The sequence below is a fragment of the Puma concolor genome, chromosome D1 (genome assembly GCF_028749965.1).
Source record: "Puma concolor isolate L17-30 chromosome D1, mPumCon1.1.hap2, whole genome shotgun sequence".
In the NCBI taxonomy this organism is placed as follows: domain Eukaryota; kingdom Metazoa; phylum Chordata; class Mammalia; order Carnivora; family Felidae; genus Puma; species Puma concolor.
In genome coordinates, this window is record NC_141676.1 from 103,121,321 (window position 1) to 103,141,038 (window position 19,718).

The 19,718-nt window shown below is 47.0% G+C and overlaps 1 long non-coding RNA gene across 1 annotated transcript in view; it reads right to left on the bottom strand.

Annotated features, from left to right (window-relative positions):
- The window catches only part of LOC147576954 (uncharacterized), a 140,205-nt gene that overhangs the window by 16,540 nt on the left and 103,947 nt on the right, over window positions 1-19,718 (bottom strand). Inside the window, exons 4-5 of the long non-coding RNA XR_015241338.1 lie at window positions 4,187-4,343; window positions 366-526 (exon numbers count right to left, since the gene is read on the bottom strand). This is a non-coding gene — a long non-coding RNA (uncharacterized LOC147576954). The remainder of the gene's footprint in view (window positions 1-365; window positions 527-4,186; window positions 4,344-19,718) is intronic.

The window sequence follows — 19,718 nt, forward strand, 5'->3', positions numbered from 1 at the left end:
ATGGGCTTGTTTCCTTATCCACTGTTGTTTCCCCAAAAGACCCAATATTAAGAGTGGGAGTAGGGAACGGGAGGAAGGTACTGTGCCATTTAGATCCATCACAATGGACGCTGGATCCATCCAACACAAGCTAGACTAGACTGTTCATGTAGACAAACAACATTAGCTGATACTGAATAAGACAGACCTTGGCTAATGCCATATGGAACCAATATATCAATGTTTGAGATAATACAGATAGATTCAACCTTGGGGGTGAGTTGAAGTTACCCCTGAATGTAATGGATATTTCCACCATCAGTCATTGAAGGACAAAGTTAATCTCAGGACAAAAACAAAATTGGTGTAGAAAAGAAAGTACCTACCATTTGGGGAATCAGGGTCAGATGATCTGGAATCAGGAGAGATGGGAGAGAGATGGCACCTGCATGTGTGGAAGCAAGCAGATGCTGGGAAGGGATGTAGCCCCATCATCAAAGGGCTCTGGAGCTGGCTTCACACGTGTGCATTCTAACGATGGCCAGTGCTAGAAACAAAAACTTCTGTTAGATTCAAGGCTTTAGTAAAAATCATAGTCTGATCTCTGCTGGGCTGATGGGAATTAGAAAAGAGGAAATCCCATGTTTAAGAAGGTGGAGCTAAAAGAAGAATGGGTGTCCCTCTCCCTGAAACCAGCTTGAGGGTTCTCAGTGGCAGCAGCCTCCAGCTAAAAAGTTAGGACCAGATTGGCACTGATCTCTGTGAGATCATCAGCAACAGGGACAATGATAGGGCTGGAAAATTAGTGGACCAAAGACACCAGAAAAGAGCCCAAGGTTCTTATTCCAGAAGAAAAACAGTGAGGATAGGCACTGTGTTGGGGGCTAATTTATGGCAATTAGACTAACAGCAAAATTTAACAGGTTGTAACATTTATTTGGGTCGCAAGCAAGAACAACGATCTCTAGCTGGCTTAAGAATTTTTTCTAACTTTTTAATGTTTATTTATTTTTGAGAGGGAGAGCATGCAAGCAGGGGAGGAGCAGAGAGAGAGGGAAACAGAGGATCCGAGGTGGGCTTTGCACTGGCAGCAGAGAGCCCAAAGCGGGACCCAAACTCACAAACCATGAAATATTGACCTGAACCTAAGTCAGATGCTCAACCGACTGAATCACCCATATGCCCCAAGAATTTTTTTTCTTTAAAAAGCAGGATGAAGGATTTATTGGAAGGATAGTTGGACATGTCATGGAACAGAAGGAAGAATTGCAAAATCAAAACCTGAGAAGAGGGGCACCTAGGGTGCTTAGTCAGCCTCTGACTTGGCTCAGGTCATGATCTCATGGTTTGTGAGTTTGAGCCCCATGTTGGGCTCTCTGTTGTCAGCCTGTCAGCACAGAGGCCACTTCAGATCCTCTCTCCCCTGACTCTGCTCCTGCCCTGCTTGTGTCTCTCAAAAATAAAATAAAATAAATATTAAAAAAAAACAAGAAGAAAAGGATTCTCAAACAGGGGTGTTAACAGAACCTCTCTATATGGTGCAAATGATAGTGTGGCTTGTCTCTGATTTCCATTCAAACTCTATTTCTCTTTCTTGCAAAAATCCAGTTCAGAAAAGAAATAGGATGGTGTGAGGGACAATAAAGACTGAGTGTAATGGGAGGAAGGACCTTTTCTCCTTCCTTCCACACTTCTTGGGTCCATAAAATAACTGCTCCCTTCACAGAAACATTACATCTCTTTTCTCCACCATTTATTCCTGTCCCCTTCATTTCTCTCCAAGGGGGTAGTATTAGTTTTCCTAGTTACATAATAAATTATCAGAAACTTAGTGACCTAAAACAAGATGCATTTTTATTTCACAATTTTCTGTTGGCTAGAGTCCAAACACAGCTTAATTGAGTCCTCTGCTCAAGGTCTCACAGGGGCTACAGTCTAGGGGTTGGCTGGCTGCATTCTCATCTGGAGACTCAACTGGGGAGGCAGCTGCTTCCAAGGCGCATTCAGGTTGTTGGCAAAATTCACATCCTTGTGGTGGTATGACTGAGGACCCTGACTTTTTGCTGATGTTACCTGGAGGCTGCCCACATTTCATAAAGGGCACCCCAGTTCCTTGCCTTGTGGCCTTCCTTCAATATGTGGCTTATTTTGTCAAGCCAGCAAGGGGAATCTCTTTCTCAGGGGACAGCCCAGTCCCTTTGAAGAGCTTTGACCTGATGAAGTCAGGCCCACCCAGGCTGTGATCCCCTTCCTGACATATGCACTCTCTTTCTCTCTGACAACTTCCCACTCCTCATTGGCCTGCACGCAGGCCACAAGCATTCTTGTCTTCTTCTGGTAGTGAGCTCACCTGGGCAGGCCGGCAGTCACTCAATGTCTCTGCCTATGACTGCGTCCAAAATTTCAATTCAGGAAGGAAGGAAAGAAAGCCCAAGTGCCAAACCTCATTAAGCCTCAGATCCAAACCTTATTTTCCCATACAACTTTACCACCCACAAAACTGATACATTGATCCCTGTCTGATTCTTCTATTTTCCAATTGTTTCATAGCCCAAAGGGGAAAACTCTGATTTATTAGAACCTCAAACCCCACTCGGTGTCCTGGGGACCGGTGCCATGGGAGTGAGAGCCATTCTTAGCTTGGTAGCCACACTGGGAGGTATCTCCTCTGTGCCCCAACAATCTAGGTGTAGAGGGGTACCAAAAGCTGGTTTTGGTAGGTCTAGCCTACAGAGGCCAGAGACACTTAAAATATGGGAGAAAAAGGCACATAGCATGTTATGTGTCTTGGGGACGAAGGGTTCTGCAGAGACCATCTCATATTTGTCCTGATTTTAGAAAAAAGACAGCTTCTATGGCAAACAACTAGAATGTGTTTTTTAAAGACTTTTTTTTTTTAATTTTTTTTTTCAACGTTTATTTATTTTTGGGACAGAGAGAGACAGAGCATGAACGGGGGAGGGGCAGAGAGAGAGGGAGACACAGAATTGGAACCAGGCTCCAGGCCCTGAGCCATCAGCCCAGAGCCTGACGCGGGGCTCGAACTCACGGACCGCGAGATCGTGACCTGGCTGAAGTCGGACGCTTAACCGACTGCGCCACCCAGGCGCCCCTTTAAAGACTTTTTAAAAAAATGTTTATTTATTTTTTTGAGAGGGGCAGAGAGAGAGGTAGACACGGAATCTGAAACAAGCTCCAGGATCTGAGCCGTCAGCACAGACTCAAACTCACAAACTGCAAGATCATGACCTGAACTGAAGTCAGACACTCAACCGACTGAGCCACCCAGGAGGCCCTAAAATGTTTATTAATGTAAGAAGTTCTTTTCTTCCGTATCCTGTCCACTCCCTCTGCCTCTCGTTACAGAGGAAAAACTAGGGCATGTGTGCTGGTGCTTTGCTGCCCACCAGCCTATCTGCTCTCCCATGCCTGTACCCTTGTTGTGACTCCCAACTCTCCAGGCTTTTCTGGGGCCACACATCTCAACGTGTCATCCTGTCCCACAAGTGATAACTAGGTAGAGTCAGAGTACGGCCATCCCATGGGAAACCACTTCCCCAGACCGTGTCCTGACAAGGAAGAGGCTAAGTCATAAAAGCCATTACTTACAAGTGTCCAGAAGAGAAACTGAGGCACAGAAAGGGCAAGTAACTATCCCAGATACACACAGCATTCAGCAGGTGAACCAAATAGAGAGTTTTAGACTCTTTCCTTTGTAGCCCCTGAAGCCACACTGCTCCATTAATCTAGAGCAGAAGCGAATGAACCCCTCCCAGGCCCAGAGTCTCCTGAGAAATAATCCACTGATGTAAATAAGCCAGGAACCCAGGTGCCCTCAGGGGTCAGTTCTTAGAGCACCTCAGTTAAGATGGTTAATAACCACAGCAACGTGATTGATTACTTAGCACTGGAAGGGAGTGAGCGCTTGCCCGCACCCCCTCCAGCCGGCTCCCTTCATTTGCATAGGTAACGGTAGTGTTATTACCAGCTCATTAGTGCTAAGCCCAGGTGACCAGAAAGGCAGACTCAGTGGTCTAACTGGAAAGAACCTCTCCTATTTTAGGGGAAAAACTGTACTAGGACTCTTATTCCAGGGCCATGTGACCCAGACACCGTGAGAGTGGGTTCTAAAACAGGGGTCCCTGGCTTTTCTTAGTGACAAAGTATGATTCTAAAATAACATCAGTACAGACAACAGAAAGCTCACCTGTGATATGCCAGTGATGTGACGTGATGAAAATGGCACTTTGCCTCTGCGGTCTTCCTCCCCCAAACCCAGAACTCCAGGCTAACCAGAAGAAAAGCATCAGACAGATCACATCTGAGGGTCGTTTTACAACATGCCTGGCCAGTCCTCCTCAGAACTGTCAAGGTCATCAAAAACAAGGCAAGTGTGAGAAACGGTCTCAGGTCAGAGGAGCCTAGAGACCTGACAACTACCTGTAATGTGACATCCCAGATGGGATCCTGGCATAGGAGAAGGGCATTAAGTAAAAATGAAGGAAAGTGAAACTATGAACTTCATCATAATAATTTATCATTATCGGTCCATTAACTGTAACAAATGTACCGTACTCATGTAAGATGTTAATAATAGAAATAACTAGGTGTGGGTTATGTGAGAACTCTGAATTATCATTCTCTGTAATTCTAAAACTGTTCTCAAATAAACAGTTTATTTTTTGGAGAGTGTCTTACATGCGGATGGCACATTCCAATTTATGCCATGATATCATCAAACTATCCTCGTTGGTCCTCAATACCTGGGTAAGGTAGGGTAAACAGGCATCTTTCCGCTTGCTTTACAAAGTAACAGAGATTTGAAGAGTTGAAGTGACTTGTCCAAGATCACAGAGCTACTAAGTTAAATGATTAGTTTCACACTCTTGTCTTCTGACTCAGAGGCTAGTATCTTTCACCAAAGCAAATCTTACCACCTCTAAAGAGGTCAGAGATAAAGAAAAAAAGTGCAAGCCTCTGGCTAATGGCTAGAGGGTTTGGCTATGGAGACTGAGACAGGGCCAGGCAAGAAGTCAAGGTCAGCCAAGGATCATGGCCATCTTTGTGGGTCTCCTTGGTCCCTCAAGACATAGACTGAAAAAAAATAAATAAATGTTCCCCTTGCTCCTTCTCATCCATTCTGGAACCTCTCCCACATCCTAGATGTGGAAGCACAATCCAGAATTCTTGTGGCATATTTTTGCCCACCTTAAAAAGCAAAAGGACACAAAAGTCTTTCTTTCTTTCTCTCTTCATTTGACCTTAACGAAAACTTCCAGAATGTCAGTACCAGCCCCACCTGGAAAAAAGTGATCCAGGCCTACACAAAATGAGTCAGCAGGAGATGAGGAAATGAAATCTAGCTCTATTTCTGCCTCTTACAGTTTCTTCAAGCCCCGCCTACTTTCAGATCCATCTAGAAGCAAATAGGAAAGAAGAACTTTCTGTAACTCAGCTGGGCCACTTTGGGAAAGTGGGAAGAGACACAGGTGATCGGTTCTTGCTATTTTCCATGTAAGAAAATGAAGCGATGGAGAGAAGAGACCAATTTTGCATGGGGAGAGTATACTGATGTGCCTTCAATTTTAACCGAAACCACTTGTTGGCCGTGAGGCATGTTCATGTCAATGCCTCTGGGACCCAGTTTCCTTTTCTGAAAAATGAGAGGTTTGAACTCAGCAATGTCTAAGCCCTTCTCTACTTGGACATTCTGTGATCTAGTTCATGATCAATGGAAACAGAGTGAGGGATTCTCAACGAGAAGCGAAGCTGATGGAGTATAGCCATCAGGCATTTTAGAAATTGAACCAGAAACTCACATTGCACCTGTTTTGGTGACCAGAGAAGTCCCTGGTCACTTCTCCACAAGAAAAGGATGTTTAAGTGATTGTTTAATTCCCTGGGGATTATTCAGCAAATCCCCAACAGTTTTATCATACTACCCTACATAGTGGGTTAGAATCAAAAGGGATATTGGGGGCATCAAAAATGTATAACCAATTTTTTAAGAGCTTACAAGCTATTTCTAGCTCACTCCACACAGCCCAATCCAACCATTAAAAACACATGTCAAGTTAGCTGCTGCATCCTATGGGTAAACATTCTGGAATGAAGACACATAGGGGGGCACACACATGCACATATTTACATGTATGTTTGGGTGCACATTCCCCCTGTCCTGACCCACCCAATGTCTCCTTTTGCCTTATCAGGAAAGAATTCCTGGAGGAAGTAGGCTCTGAGGGATGAGAAGTATCCTCTGGGATGCACTAGGACCCAGTGGAGTTGCAAAGCTGTAGGAAATCATCACTGATGGAGTCTTCATCCAGATCAGGGCATCAGTGAATGCAGGGTCAGCAGGGCTGTCCTCACCAAACTGCTCCTGTTTTGCTCTGTGCCCCCTCCTTTCCCTCTCCCTCCTTACCTCCTTCCCTACAAGCATTCCTCTCCCCCTCTAGTCACATACTGCCTTGTCCTGGATTCTTCCTAAGGGCAGCAAATTACTCCTATCATTTTTAAAAATGTAATCAACTGCATTTGATCCATCAGGTGCTTTTGTGAGGATGGGTTTAAAAAAAAAACAGGTTGAAAAAAGTGGATAAAATATAAATTAAAAAAGAAGAATGGGTCTGGTTACAATCAATAACCCCAGAATTATTGACTCCTCTTCCCATTACGCTGTGATGCCTCTGTAATCTTGCTGGCAGATTCTATAAAGGACGCATCTGTGCAAGATGAGATGTCCATTGTCAAAAGTTATAATTCTCTTCAACACAACTCCCATAACAGCAGCCAGGCAGTTTCTGCAGAGCGATCTGGTGTCTGGGAACCACATGACATCACTCTCGAAAACCCATTTTGTGTCCCTGCCCTGCGGCCATCCTTGTCCTTAGCAAGTTGGAAGGAAGAAAGGAGGTAGAACCAGAAGCTGAACTTGGCCCAGCCGAGTGTCCTGAGCTCAGGCATTTCAGGCTTTCCTTTGACCTTCTAGACTCCTTGGAGAGGTTTACCTCTCCTCCTCCCCTTAGTAGAGCTAAGGTCCTACTAGAAACAAATGTATTGTTCACTCAGAGGAAAACCTGAAACGAATCTCCATTTCCTTGTACAGATTCTCCAGCTGGGATTGCTGTCCCCACGAATGTCTTGGTTAAGGGGCAGAGTTTGGAGTTGATTTCCAGAGGTTTCCCCAGGAAAGGACAAGGCAGATCATAGGCTTACATCAGCTTAGGAAAAGCAACCTGTCTGGACAAGACCCCAGGAAGCCAGGCTTCTTGGCAGTAGGACCTACCAGGAGTCGAGGAAAATCTCCAGCTGGGAGCCACTCACCCTTGCAGGAGGAATCAGCTCAGGGCGTTCTTTTGAGCTCACGCCTTAACCCCCAGGAGATGGTGTGGCCAAATAGGAAGAGCCCTGGCCTGGGAGCCGTGTGACCTTGCAAAAACCACCTCTCTGAGCCTCACTTCCTCATTTGCAGAGCAAGAAGGTTGGATGGAATAACCTCTCAGGGCCCTTCCAGATTTCTGAGTGATTGTCTGTCTCTCTCAGCTCTGCATTGGGGTGGGGACAGTAACTTCTGTCACTTCTTGGCCTCTCCAGCCCTTGCTGGCTGATGCCCTCATCCCCAATCCCAGCAGGAGCCCCTGCCTCACCAGAGGGTGTTTGGGGGTCTCCCTGCCAAGGAAGGAGGACTAGAAAATCTGGGTGGGCCCTGCCCTCAGGGACACTCTGTCCAAACCAGAAAGCAAAGCTCTGCTGGGTTTGATTATGAAGATTTACAGCCAGGAGTGAGTTTCCTTGGCAATATTGTCTGCTGCCTTTATGAGCCGCAATTACATAGCATTTGGTACCTGGGAAGGCAACAGGCGAGGGCTGAAATGGTGAAATGCTCTATCACTCCAAGAAGCACACCGCCTTTGGTAATAAATATTGACGTTCATTAAGACAAAGCCAGAATTCAATCTGTTCTGGGGAATTCTCTGCTTCCGGCCTCAAGAATGGCCCTTATTTACAAGATGTCCCTAAGGGAATGAGACAGGCCGGCTCACCTTGCTCCCCAAGATACATTTTATTCAACCGACTTGTCCTGGGCAAACGTGTATCTGACAAGCCAATTTGAAAATGAATTTGGTACATTTTTTGAGTTGATTATTTATCCTGAAAATGAATGCCCATTCTGGTCAGGCTGACAGCTCTCGGGATGAGAGCTCTCTGCTCCCGGCTCCCTTGTCACGCCTGCTCCGTCAACAAAGGAGCAGCGGAAGTGAGAGAGCCAGCCTTCTGCACAGGGGCTGGGTGGGCGCCTCCACCCTCACTCACCAGGACCCTGGCCCAGTGTAGTTTCATCCTGCTGACGAAAAGGCTAGCTTGCAATGCCCGTGCTGGAAGAAGTGGGTGGTGTGAAAGCCAGAGGGGTTCCATCTGCCCTACCGTCTTGCAAGGTTCGGCCAGGCGAGCAGCTGATTCCCACTGCCCAGAGTCATCAGGAGGTGTTAGTCCAGGGTAAGAGAGCCTGGGGCAGGGTCTGGGGAGGGGAGGGGGCTTTCAGTCTCCCTGAAGTTTACTTGCCCTGTTTCCCCTCCACCACCATCATTTCAAGATGATACCTTGGCAAATTTCACAGAAAGGCAACATGTTGCAGGGATGTGCTCGGAGGGCGCACCCCCTCCCCCGCCCCTGCCGCCCCACTCCAGCTATGCTTCCTTCACAACCCACCTGCCCAAGAACTCAGAGACCCTGACCTTCTGGTATAGCCCTGGAAGGCTTCATGCAGGAAGAGGACCTTGGGAGGGAGGTGGGAAGACTGTTTTGGAGACACTGACTTGCCTGTGGCTAAAACCTCATCAAGAGGAACTGGGTCATAGAAGGCCTTGAATGTTGAAGCCAGGAAGCCACAGGACTCTAAATTTCCCAAGGTGATGAGATAGCTTTAGTTCGGTGGTTTTCAAACCACAATGAGATCATGAGACCCCTTGTTCTAATGTAATCTTGTCTAGAACCTCAATGTAGAAAGCAGATGAAAGTGAAACTCTTCCTGTTAAACACAGACTCCTGTTAAAGCCCCAGAGCCCAATCCTGCTGACACAGGATCTAGTCCCTGCACCGAAACTAGTCCAACCGATATCAGAATCATCTGCTTGTCTTTTCTGTTTGTTTGTTTGTTTGTTTGTTTGGTTTGTTAAGATTTATTTATCCAACTTAGCTAACATACAGTGTAGTCTTGGCTTCAGCATAGAACTCAGTGATTCATCACTCACACATGATACCCAGTGCTCATCCCAACAAGTCCCCTCCTTAATGCCCATCACTCATTTGTCCCATCCCCCCACCCACCTCCCCTCCAGCAAGCCTCAGTTTGTTCTCTGTATTTAAGAGTCTCTTATGGCTTGCCTTCCTATATTTTTATCTTATTTTTCCTTCCCTTCCCCAATGTTCATCTGTTATGTTTCTTGAATTCCACATATGAGTGAAATCATATGACATTTGTCTTTCTCTGACATATTTCACTTAGCATAATACATTCTAGCTCCATCCGTGTTGCTGCAAATGGCAAGATTTCATTCTTTTTGATCGCTGAGTAATACTCTATTGTACATATGTACCACATCTTCGTTATCCATTCGTCAGTCGATGGACATTTGGGCTCTTTCCAAACTTTGGCTCTTGTTGATGGCACTGCTATCGAGGTGCATCGGGGTGCATGTGCTGAACTGTCTGTTGAATATGCAGATCTCTGCACTCCTCATCAGACCTACTGATTCATATTCTCTGGAGGCGGTGCCATAGCATATGTTTTTTTTTTTTTTCCTACTCCTCTTGGTGGTCGGTAAGGCACAAAGTTTGAGACCCATGCTGCAGAGCTTTACAGGGCAGGGTATGAAGACTGATGCATGTGTCTGATTTGCAGGTCAGTCCTCCACTGAGCTTCACTACATTCCCACTCGTCTTCCCTCTCTCCCCCCCCCACCCCCAACACAGTCTGCTTGTTCTGTGTTGTGTGAACATCGTGTGGTTGTTCCTGGTAATGAACCCAGAGAGGAGTGGACCAAGGGAACAGGAACTAAAACACCCACCACCTTCCCAAGCCCCTGCACCTCACTAGGGCCTCTGTGGCACTAGAAACCCCAGCTCTGAAAGCAAATATTTTTAAGCACCTTGCAAACCACACACCCACTCTCAACTATTATGTGAAAAGAGTTATCCATTTCCCAGCTCAGCTGCAAGAGCGAGACGGTTCAAGAGGTTGAAATCAGAAAGCCTAAAGTCAAAGATCTTCAGAGACCCACTTTCTGCCAAGCAGGCTGGGGCGCCAAGCAGCATCTAGAGGCACAGTGTAGACTGGGAACCATTTTCCATAGCACCGAGCCCCAAGGCGACACACCCCCTAGAAAGGCACGGCTTCGGCCAGTGCAGCCGTCAGTATTTCTGCTTGCCAGATGGGAAAGTGAGGGAAGCAGCCCTGAGCAATTAAGTGTCTAGCCTAAGGTCACAGAGCAAGCCAACGCAGGTCCTCAGAAAGCACCGAGTCCTCCTGCGGATTCAGGCAGCAAGTGGGCAATCTGCCCTCGGGCTCCTGCCTTAGAGCACCTTCATCTTGCCTGGCTCAGCACCGGGGGCTGGCTCTGCCTCTGCTCCCACATGCCTCAGCCAACCCATCACTGCCCTGATCTAAGCCTCCCCTGCCACCCCAGCCTGGGGCCTCTGGAAACCAGGAGACACCTGCCCACGTGGGTGATGCCTGTCACGAAGTGAGCCCTGAGAGGTGGGCGGCCTGGGTGGGTGGGTGGGGGGGGTGCTTGGAATTCAGCTTCCTTTAGCTCTCAGCCCACTAATTAGGGCAGTGATGGGAATGTGAGACATACAGGCACAGCCTTGCTGGAATGACAGAGAAGCTATAAGCCAAGTACTTGGAATGTAATTGGACAGCTAGTGTTTTGAACTGACCCCCCCCCCCCACCGTTGCCCATTGCCATTCTTCCTTCCTGTGGGAAACCACTTAGTGGCCATGTCAATCATGCAATTCTAAGGGGGTGCCGATCACTCCTAGGAGCAGGGTTGGCAGGCAGTTGAGGTCCAGTCAATCATCACTCCTCATGCTCTTAGCCACAGGGATGGTTCAGGGATGGACATGGGGCTGTGTCTGGCTAATCAGAGTTTTCCCTGGAAATTTTTCCAGTCGGAGCATTGTCAGAGGCTGCTGGAGATATATACCTTCCCAGACACCTGGAGAAGGCCTCTTTGCAGGAGGAAATAATGAAGCCAAGCAGAGACGTGCGGAGTGTGAATATAGACAGAAAGAATCCTGATGACGTCATCTGGTCCCTTAATCCAGGAAGAGCTAAATTTCCCAATCACACATGCCAGTAAAATGTCCTCGGTTAGTAAAAGATAATACAAGTTGTTTCTGTTACTTGCAACCAAAGAGCTCTGGTAAATACAGAGCGATAACTATATAGCTAGCTGACTGTCAAACTTAAAACAAGCTGTTTGAATTGGCATGGACTTCAGGGCATGGGTATAAAGGGAACCCGGCCAGAAGGACAGCAGGCAGCTGGCCTAGAAGAAGCGGATTCTAGGCTGCATCTGCCTCCATTTCTTGGGTGATGGAATTTCATGGTCATTGAGGTTTCACCAAAGGCCAATTGCCTTTTAAGGGTCCTCTTGCACCATATGGAATAGGAAGAGGGAGCAGATAGGTCCAGCCAGGAGCCAGCAATGGAACAGGTGGAATGGGGGGGGGGGGGGGGAGAAAAGAAAAAGACAAAAGAGAGAGAGAAAGAAAGAGAAATCCTGGAAGTATGTATATGGATTGAGGACCCCTGTTCTAATCTGGGGCCTGACAAATGGAGCTAAGATGACATCCCTATTGCTCATTTAAACTCCCTCTTCCAAGGGCACCAGTTGACAACCCAATCACTAAATCCCCGAGTGCTTTCAGCTCTTCCCCACCACCACCCCACCCCCGCACCTGTCTGCAGCCCAGAAGGCTGTTTCCAGTGTATTCTTCTTCAAATGCTCCCCGCACCTGAATTCCAGACCCTATCCTAGCTTAGTTCCCTTCTGATACAGTTGTCTCCTAGGATGGCTTGGTTTTGTGCTCCCAACCCTAAAGTATGGGCACTGCTCAAGATTCTACCTTCCAGCCCACATTCCTACAGAAGCCCCCTCTTCCTGGACCAGAATTGCTAGCCCTCATACCTCTCGTAAGCCTCAATTCACATCTCAAATTCAAAGTCTCATCATCTGATACCTCACCCAGGGCTTCCTCTGACTTTCTTGGTACAGGGAGGGGACCCACGATTCGTTGAGTAGCTCAGATTCCAAGCTTCGGAGCAATGACTCTTTTCTTGCCTTCACCGTGCATGGCAGGTCACCATGGTCCATAATTTCTTCTTTATGAATGTCACAGCCTTCTTCCCTTGCTTTTTATTTTCCATGTTACTCCCTTAAGGTGTTTATCGCCTTGCGCCTAGACTTTTGCAAGAGTCCCTTGTTTGCTCTATTCAAACATTTTATTCAAAGAGCAATTTATAGGGTACCTTCTAGGTACCAAATCCTGTGCAATCTTCCTGCCCACTAATCCATTCTATATGCCACAACCAAATTAACCTTTCTCAAGTACTACTTGGATCACATCATTGTGGGACTCTACAGCCTTCAGTGGCTCCCTGTTGCCTACTGAGTAAAGCTCACACTCATCATCTGTATTCAAAGCCCTTCACAATTTGTCCCCAACCTACCTTTCTGGCCCTGTCCCCTACTATTTCCTCTACATAGACCTTACACACAGACCCACAGATCTATTTGCTGTTTCTTAAGCAAGCATGGCACTTTTCCTCTTCTGACTTTTTTCTCTAGTCTGTTTCCTCTGCCTGAAGGTCTCCCTCCTCATCCTGTGTCTCCTCTTACTCGTGACTCAGAGCTCAGCTCAAACACTATCACCATCTCCTTCTCTTAACACACCTGCCAAAAATGATTGCTCCCTGCCATTTGTTTTTAGCATTTCAAGATACCTAGCACATGGTGCCTTGCACTGTTGATCGATGCTTTGATCTCCCATCATCATAGTACTTACCTGAAGCATCTGTATCAGAATCATATATATTAAACATGCAGGCTCTAGAGCCCTGCCCAGGGAACGTCCCAGTGTCAGCTGCGCTAAGAGCAGCTACCCTAGGAAAGTGTTAGGTCCCTGTGGGAGGGACCAAATCTTACAGGTCTTCGTAACTATCAGCACACCAAGAAAGTCAAGTTGAAAGGAAGCTCCAAGAGCACCAAGTTCAAACGCCGCTGTGTCACTCGAATATTCTCTCAACACTCCTGCTAAGTTAAAATTTGCTAAAGTTTGCACAAAGAACATTCAACAGTGTTTAGTCTAAGATTGCTGTGGAGAACCCATTTTGTTAGGAAAACATAGCTTAAGACTTAGCAGGAGTTTTTCTCTGGTCTTGGTACCTTAAATGATTGTAGTTTTCATGAAAAATTTAGGTGTGTTTTTGTCTTCTGGGTACTGAATGTTGTAACCGATCTCACTCCCCTCTTGTGTTGACTGTGGGATGAACTCTGGTGAACTCTGTGGCCACCACCAGCAGGTAGATAGGACTTCACAACATCCACAGTGAACCTCCTTCATGGCTCTACAATTTTCTCTTAGCCTTGTTACCTTTTTCCTTTTCTTCAAAAAAAAAAAAAAAAAAACCACAAAAAACAAAAAACAAACAAAAAACCCGACTTATTTTTGTTTGTTTTATCTTGCCGTATCATTTGCATCTTTGTGAACAGTTTTAAATCCTTTTTGCAAGAAGGCAAGTTATAAATAAATAAAATAAATTCTTGAACTTATGGATGTGCAAATTTTTTCTGATCATTCTTTTTTTTTTTTTTTTTTTTTTTTTTTTTTTATCCTGAGGCGAGAAATTAGTCTGGAAGGTGAGTCCTTGGATTGGCAATTCTGATGGAAAGCAGGGCCAGAAACAACAGATGGAGTAAGTGATGCTCTGAGGTCAGAGTTGTAAAAAATTAGGACTTGTAGAGAAAACATGGATTCAGAAATGATGATGAAGTTTTAGAACAGGAAGAGAGGAGAGTGGTTTTAGAGTGTGGTCATAAAAGGCAGAAAGCAAGAAAAAGCTTTTAGAGCAGGAAGAATAGTTAAAACAGGGGTGGTTTCAGGGAACTGACCATGGGGTCTTTATATCCAGAGCAGGGAGGGTCTAATTCATTGCAGTTCTGAGGCCCCAGCGCAAAAGGAACCCAGTCAGGTTCAGATGGCTGTGTGGAGGAATGAACTTAAGGCCCAGAGAAAAAAGATCTTGTTTTCCCAGTGATCAAGGAAACCAAAGAAAAACCTCTGGGCCAGATCAGAGCTTGAAACAAGAATATACAAGAAGGGGAGCCAGAAACAATCATAGAGGTCAACCCTGTGTTGAAGGCATGCCGAAATGAGTTGAACAACGTAAGCCTGTGTACCTGTGGCTTACCCAAGGGGCACCTCTTTGGTATAGTGAGGTCCTCCTCAGTATAGTAAATTGTGTGACATTTAAACCAGAGTAGAGATGGAGATACAGGGAGCAAAGCAGTTGTAGGAGAAACTCGCGACTTCAGAGGACCAGACAGGGGCAGACTGTCGTCTGCCAAATGGCTAGGCCAATGGGCTACATCCCCACTGACACTGGTAACAGCTAACCACCTTCGGCCACAACTCAGGGTCACCATGCTTCAAGGGGGCACCCTCGATCAGTAGGAATGAATCTTCACAACAGTATCTGATGCCAGCTCAGAACCCAGAGTCCCCAAATATCATCAAACATAAGAAAATAGAAAAGTGTTTATTGAATGGTTGTTTATTTTTGGTGTGTGCAACATTTATTGAATATTTAATGATTGCTGAGCACTGTGCTAGGGGATGGAGACATAAAGAATACTAACACATACTTCTTGCCCTTAATAAGCTCAAATCCCAGAGAGGAAACCAACATAAAAGTGAAGTATTACAGTGTGTGGTGAGATTAATGCTGTAGTTGAGGCATGTGCGAAATGTTACCGTAGAGATAAGATCACAGAGGACGCAACAGCTAACTCTGCCCTGGGCAGGTGGAGAAAAGGGGCATATTTGACTGAGGTCTTGAAGGATGAGTAGGAGTTCTATAGGCAGAACAGGGAAGATAGTAGATGGCAAGGCACAAAGGGCATCAGTAGCACAGTGTATTTTTGGAAGCCTGAGTAGTTTGGAGCAATTAGAACCGAGTGTGGAATAAGAGTGGCTGCTGGGATGTGGTCGAGGTTTGGAGCTGGACTGTGAAGGTTCCTGGTGTGACAGCCTAAAGGGTCTGGACTTTGTCTTTCAGGCAGAACAGTAACCTCAGACAAGTGAAAGGAAAGCGACCCTTGGTAGTCAACACCAACTGAAGGGTGGCTTCCAGGATCCTATCTCATGGGGATCCACCCTCAAGCCACCATCAGAGTGGCAGCTTTGTGATGCATTAGGTCCCAGGGCGGTGGAGAGGCTTAAAGGGTGCAGGCTAGCCCGAAGGTCAACACTGTGGGCAAAGGAAAAAGCTCTAGAGAGGCCTCCAGAAGCCCCATCTTACCTGGAGGTGGGGGAGGGGGGGTGTGCAGAATGGGCTGAGCTGCTCCCCTGCTTCCCAGGCTCAGTGCGGGTCCTTATTCCTAGCACCCAGTCACTTCACACAATGGCAAGAGTAAATTCGCGTGCCAGGAAGAAATGAAAGGCTGTACTCTTTCCTTGGAATCAAGTTGTTATTGTTCAGATGCATTATTAATGATCAGGGCTGCAATCATTTATAACACGGTCATCACAAAAGCAGCTGTTACCATTTACACATAGCTCTCTGTGAGTATGTTATTAAGGTAATATTTTACCATGCATTCGACTTGCTCAGGGGCTGCATGCCTAATGCTCGGCTTCAACGGATCCCCCCACTCCCTTCTTAGAAGTAATCACTCCTTCCCTTTCTTTATAGAGATGCCCAATGCCAGGGAAGGGAAGCGGGGAAAGGAGATGAAAACAGGGAACCGTGAAAAGTGGAAGCAGAGATACAGGCACTGTTTCCCCTCATCCTTTTTTTTCTCCCCTGCCCTTTTTTTTTCCCCCCTTTGAATAAAAAATAAAAAGGCAGAAAACCTCAGGAGCCTCATAACTTTCCGGTTTTTATTTAAAAATAAACCTGCTTTTGCAGCTGTCACCACTCCCGTACGCGAGGCGCAAGCTTCAACCCCACTGCCCAGTATTTATATACGAGAAAGTAAATGCTCGAAAGAGAACAAATAAATTAGGTTAGATTCTATGAAAGGAGTCAAGCTTTCGCCAAAAAAAGGAGAATTCGGCAGCCAGCATGGTTCTTTGAGGACCCTACCAGCCGGCAGACCCAGGGTGACAAAAGACACAGGGTCACAGGTTCGGAGGAGCAGGGGATCCCACGCCCTCCCTCTCCAGGCCGGGCCACCGACAGCATGGACCCTGGAAATCTGCATCCAGGGTGTCAGGAGCACTCGCAAACAACAGCTGCGGACAGGCTGCAAGACTCCAGGGACTCAGCAGCCGGAAACATTTTAGCGGGACTCATGAATGCAAGGGCAAAACAGGGGCTGGAAAAGGTAGAGGTGGCTGCAGCTTTTCCCCTGATGAGTGGGAGGGGGGAACAGGCAGGAAAACAGGGGCGTCGCGGGAGGATCTGTGGCAGGACCCTCAAGGCTGACGACGGAGTGTGCAGAGCAGGAGCAGCGGCCTCAGCAAATGGTTGCAGAGCTGTTCTGAGCCTGGCAGAGGCCTCGTCTGGTCCGAGGGGCCGCGGGAAGCTGATGTGCAGAAGCTTCGCGAGCTGAGAGCCCAGAGCTGACAGAAGGTTAACTTGGCGAAGCAGCAAGGAAGAACAGTGCTTCAGAAGTGGCAGCACGTGCAAAAATCCTGAGGCAAGAGGGAGCATGGGCTAAGAAGCCGAGAGAAGGGCACACACTGGACCTTGGAGAGTGGGGAGGAAAAGTGTTAAGACTCTCGTCTTACAAGGAGATAGCACGGCCACACGGGGGAGGGCCTTGGTGAGGATTTCGGTCTACATGTTAGGAAGGGTGGGAAGTCTCAACTTAGAAGCCACATGGCCAAATCTGAGTTTTGAGAAATGCTCTTGGACTACAGCGTGAACAGACTGCGGTGGGTGGGAGGCCAGCACGGGTGACGTGAGCTCAGAAAGCTGTCACCAGCAGGAAAGAATGGCACCTTGATCTAGGGTGGTGGCAGACAATGAGGGAAGGGAAGCGTCAAGAAATAATTAGGAAGTCAAATCAGCAGGGACTTGGTGATCAGTTAGATGAGGGTTGCGGAGACAGAGGGAGCCCTCCAGGTTTCCAGTTTGTGCAAAGCACCTGGAGAAAGAGAACAGTGGAAAAGGCCAAGATTGTGAGTGAAGGCAATGAATTCAGTTTTGAAAATGTTGAGTTAGAGGCAACTTTGAGATAGCAGAGCAGAGCCTCCAAGTACATCATTGGACATTCAGCTCTGGAAGGGACAGAAGAGGTCTGGGTTGGAGGTACATAAGGGGGCCACTGGTTTGGGGAGGGTCACCGTTGGAGAGAATATAGAATAAGAAGAAACGAGGGTCACTTCTTAAGGAACTCCACCGTACACGTGGCAGATAGCAGAGGAAGATGAACCTACAAAGGAAACTGGGAAGAAATACCCGGATAGGAGAAAAGAATCCAGTTAAGCATCATACCCCAGAGAACAGGAAAGGAGGATGTTTCACCTGGAGACAGTGGTCAAGAGGGTTGAATATCGCTGAGAGGATAAAGGAATCAAGAAGTGAAATATGTCCACTAGACAGGTGCACCAACATCAAGGTCCCTGGCGACCCAGGACAGGGCCATAGCTGTGTGTGTATTAAGGAGCTAAGGAAGGCATTGTAAGGCACCCAACACGGGTGACTGCCACATAGCCAGCCCTCGGTAAATGTTGGCTCTTGTTAAATTCTCCCTTTAAAGTCTATAAAGCTCATATTCTTCTATGCTATTGAAGGGGGGAAAAAAGGAGACACAGGCTAACATTTTAATAGGAGAGCTTTAAGATTAAACCCAAAGAATTTCCTGACAGGAAGGACTATAAAACGCCCATAAAGGCTATTAAAGAAGATGACAGAATCCCATATGAAATTAGGATCAGGACGGATTCCTGTGTGTCTGGGACAAGTTTGATGCAGCCTTTCCGTGAGGCAGGGGACCAACCCCAATCACCGAGGCAGGTCACTTGTGCCCTGGGTGGCCCCTGCCCTTCTTCCCTGGCCCCCATGGCGAAGAACGCTGCCTTGTGAAGGAAAGCCTCCTCGTTTCAATAGGCTGGGCTGCCGAGGTGAACGTGAATAGAGCCATCCAGCAGAAAACACCCAGAGGACAAGCACCGAAAAATACGCTTGAAGGGCCAGCCGAGTGGCCAGGATCACAATGTAATGCCCAGCCTCGGGTCAGTAATGGGGAGGTATTAGTCATCTCTTCAGACCTCAGCTCCATTATTTCTGCCGGAAATGTGAGAACAGCTCTCACTAATAACGTGTGGAATCACTTCCAACTATTTGCCTTTCAAGTCAGCCTCCTCAGGTCGGGTGACATATCTCGTTTAACAGGGGGTGCCATTAGAGGGGAGATTTAACATGTGGCTAAAAGCATTTGTAGCGGGAGCTGTGGGTGGGTTCCTTTTTAAGCTTCTGTGGCTGGTAACTTGCGTCTCTTCCCTCCGTGCTGTTGGGTTTTGTAACTGAAGCCTTTTTCTTTTCCGAAGGAGGTTGGCTATTAACTCTCCCCTGCCCAGAGCATCCCCTAGCATGGACAGGGCAGATCAAGAGCTGAATTAGGAGTCTCTCCTGCTCTCTCACCAGAACCCACAGGAGGCTCAGAAAGCTGGCATGATTACTCCAGGCATCTTGCCACCCTTGTGCCCCTCACCCTGCTTGCGTGACCCAGCATCTCCCTATGCCAAAGTCTTGCCGAAATAACGATAGCTTTGCAAACGCAACCACAAGTCTGCCAACCCGCAGAATTTGTATCTCTACCTGTAATATGAGTCTCGCCTCTTCCCACACCTTGAGAGGCTCAGAAGCCATGAGAACAGCAGGACGAGAGGGACTGAGGTTGTAGAAGGGGAACTTGTCATTTACCTGAAGTTTCTTTTCCTTTTCTTTCTTTTTTTTTGACTTAGACTTGATTTTTTTTTTCTTTTCCCTGAAGGCTTGGGCCCTTTAAGGCCCAGCCTAAGCTTCCTAAATTTTTGTCTCTAAGTAAACTCCCCAGCTTCCAGAGTCCCAACCTATCTGAGCCTCAGATTCTTCTTCAGAAAAACAGGGACAATAACAGCCCGCTATTCAATAAGGGGCTATAATTAAATGCATTGAACACAGTGCTTTGCACATAGGAGGGGCTCAATATACACATATCAGTTATATCTCTTTCGGTTACATGTTACAAGTGATCAAATCCCCAGCGCAAGTGCCTAAATAAAGAGGGAATTTATTCGATTATGTAACTGACAAATCCAGAGCTAAGCCAGGCTTTAGATATCTAGAGCGTGACTCAGGGAACTGTCCCCAGGACAGAGTTTCTCTCTCATCATCCTTTGGCGAGGCTTCCTCTGCCTCTGCTCCAACTCATCCACGACCTGGTGGCAGCAAATGGCAGCAGCTGCTTCAGGACCACATTCTCACTATCCCCTGCCCAACAGAGAAGGAGCTACTTTTCCT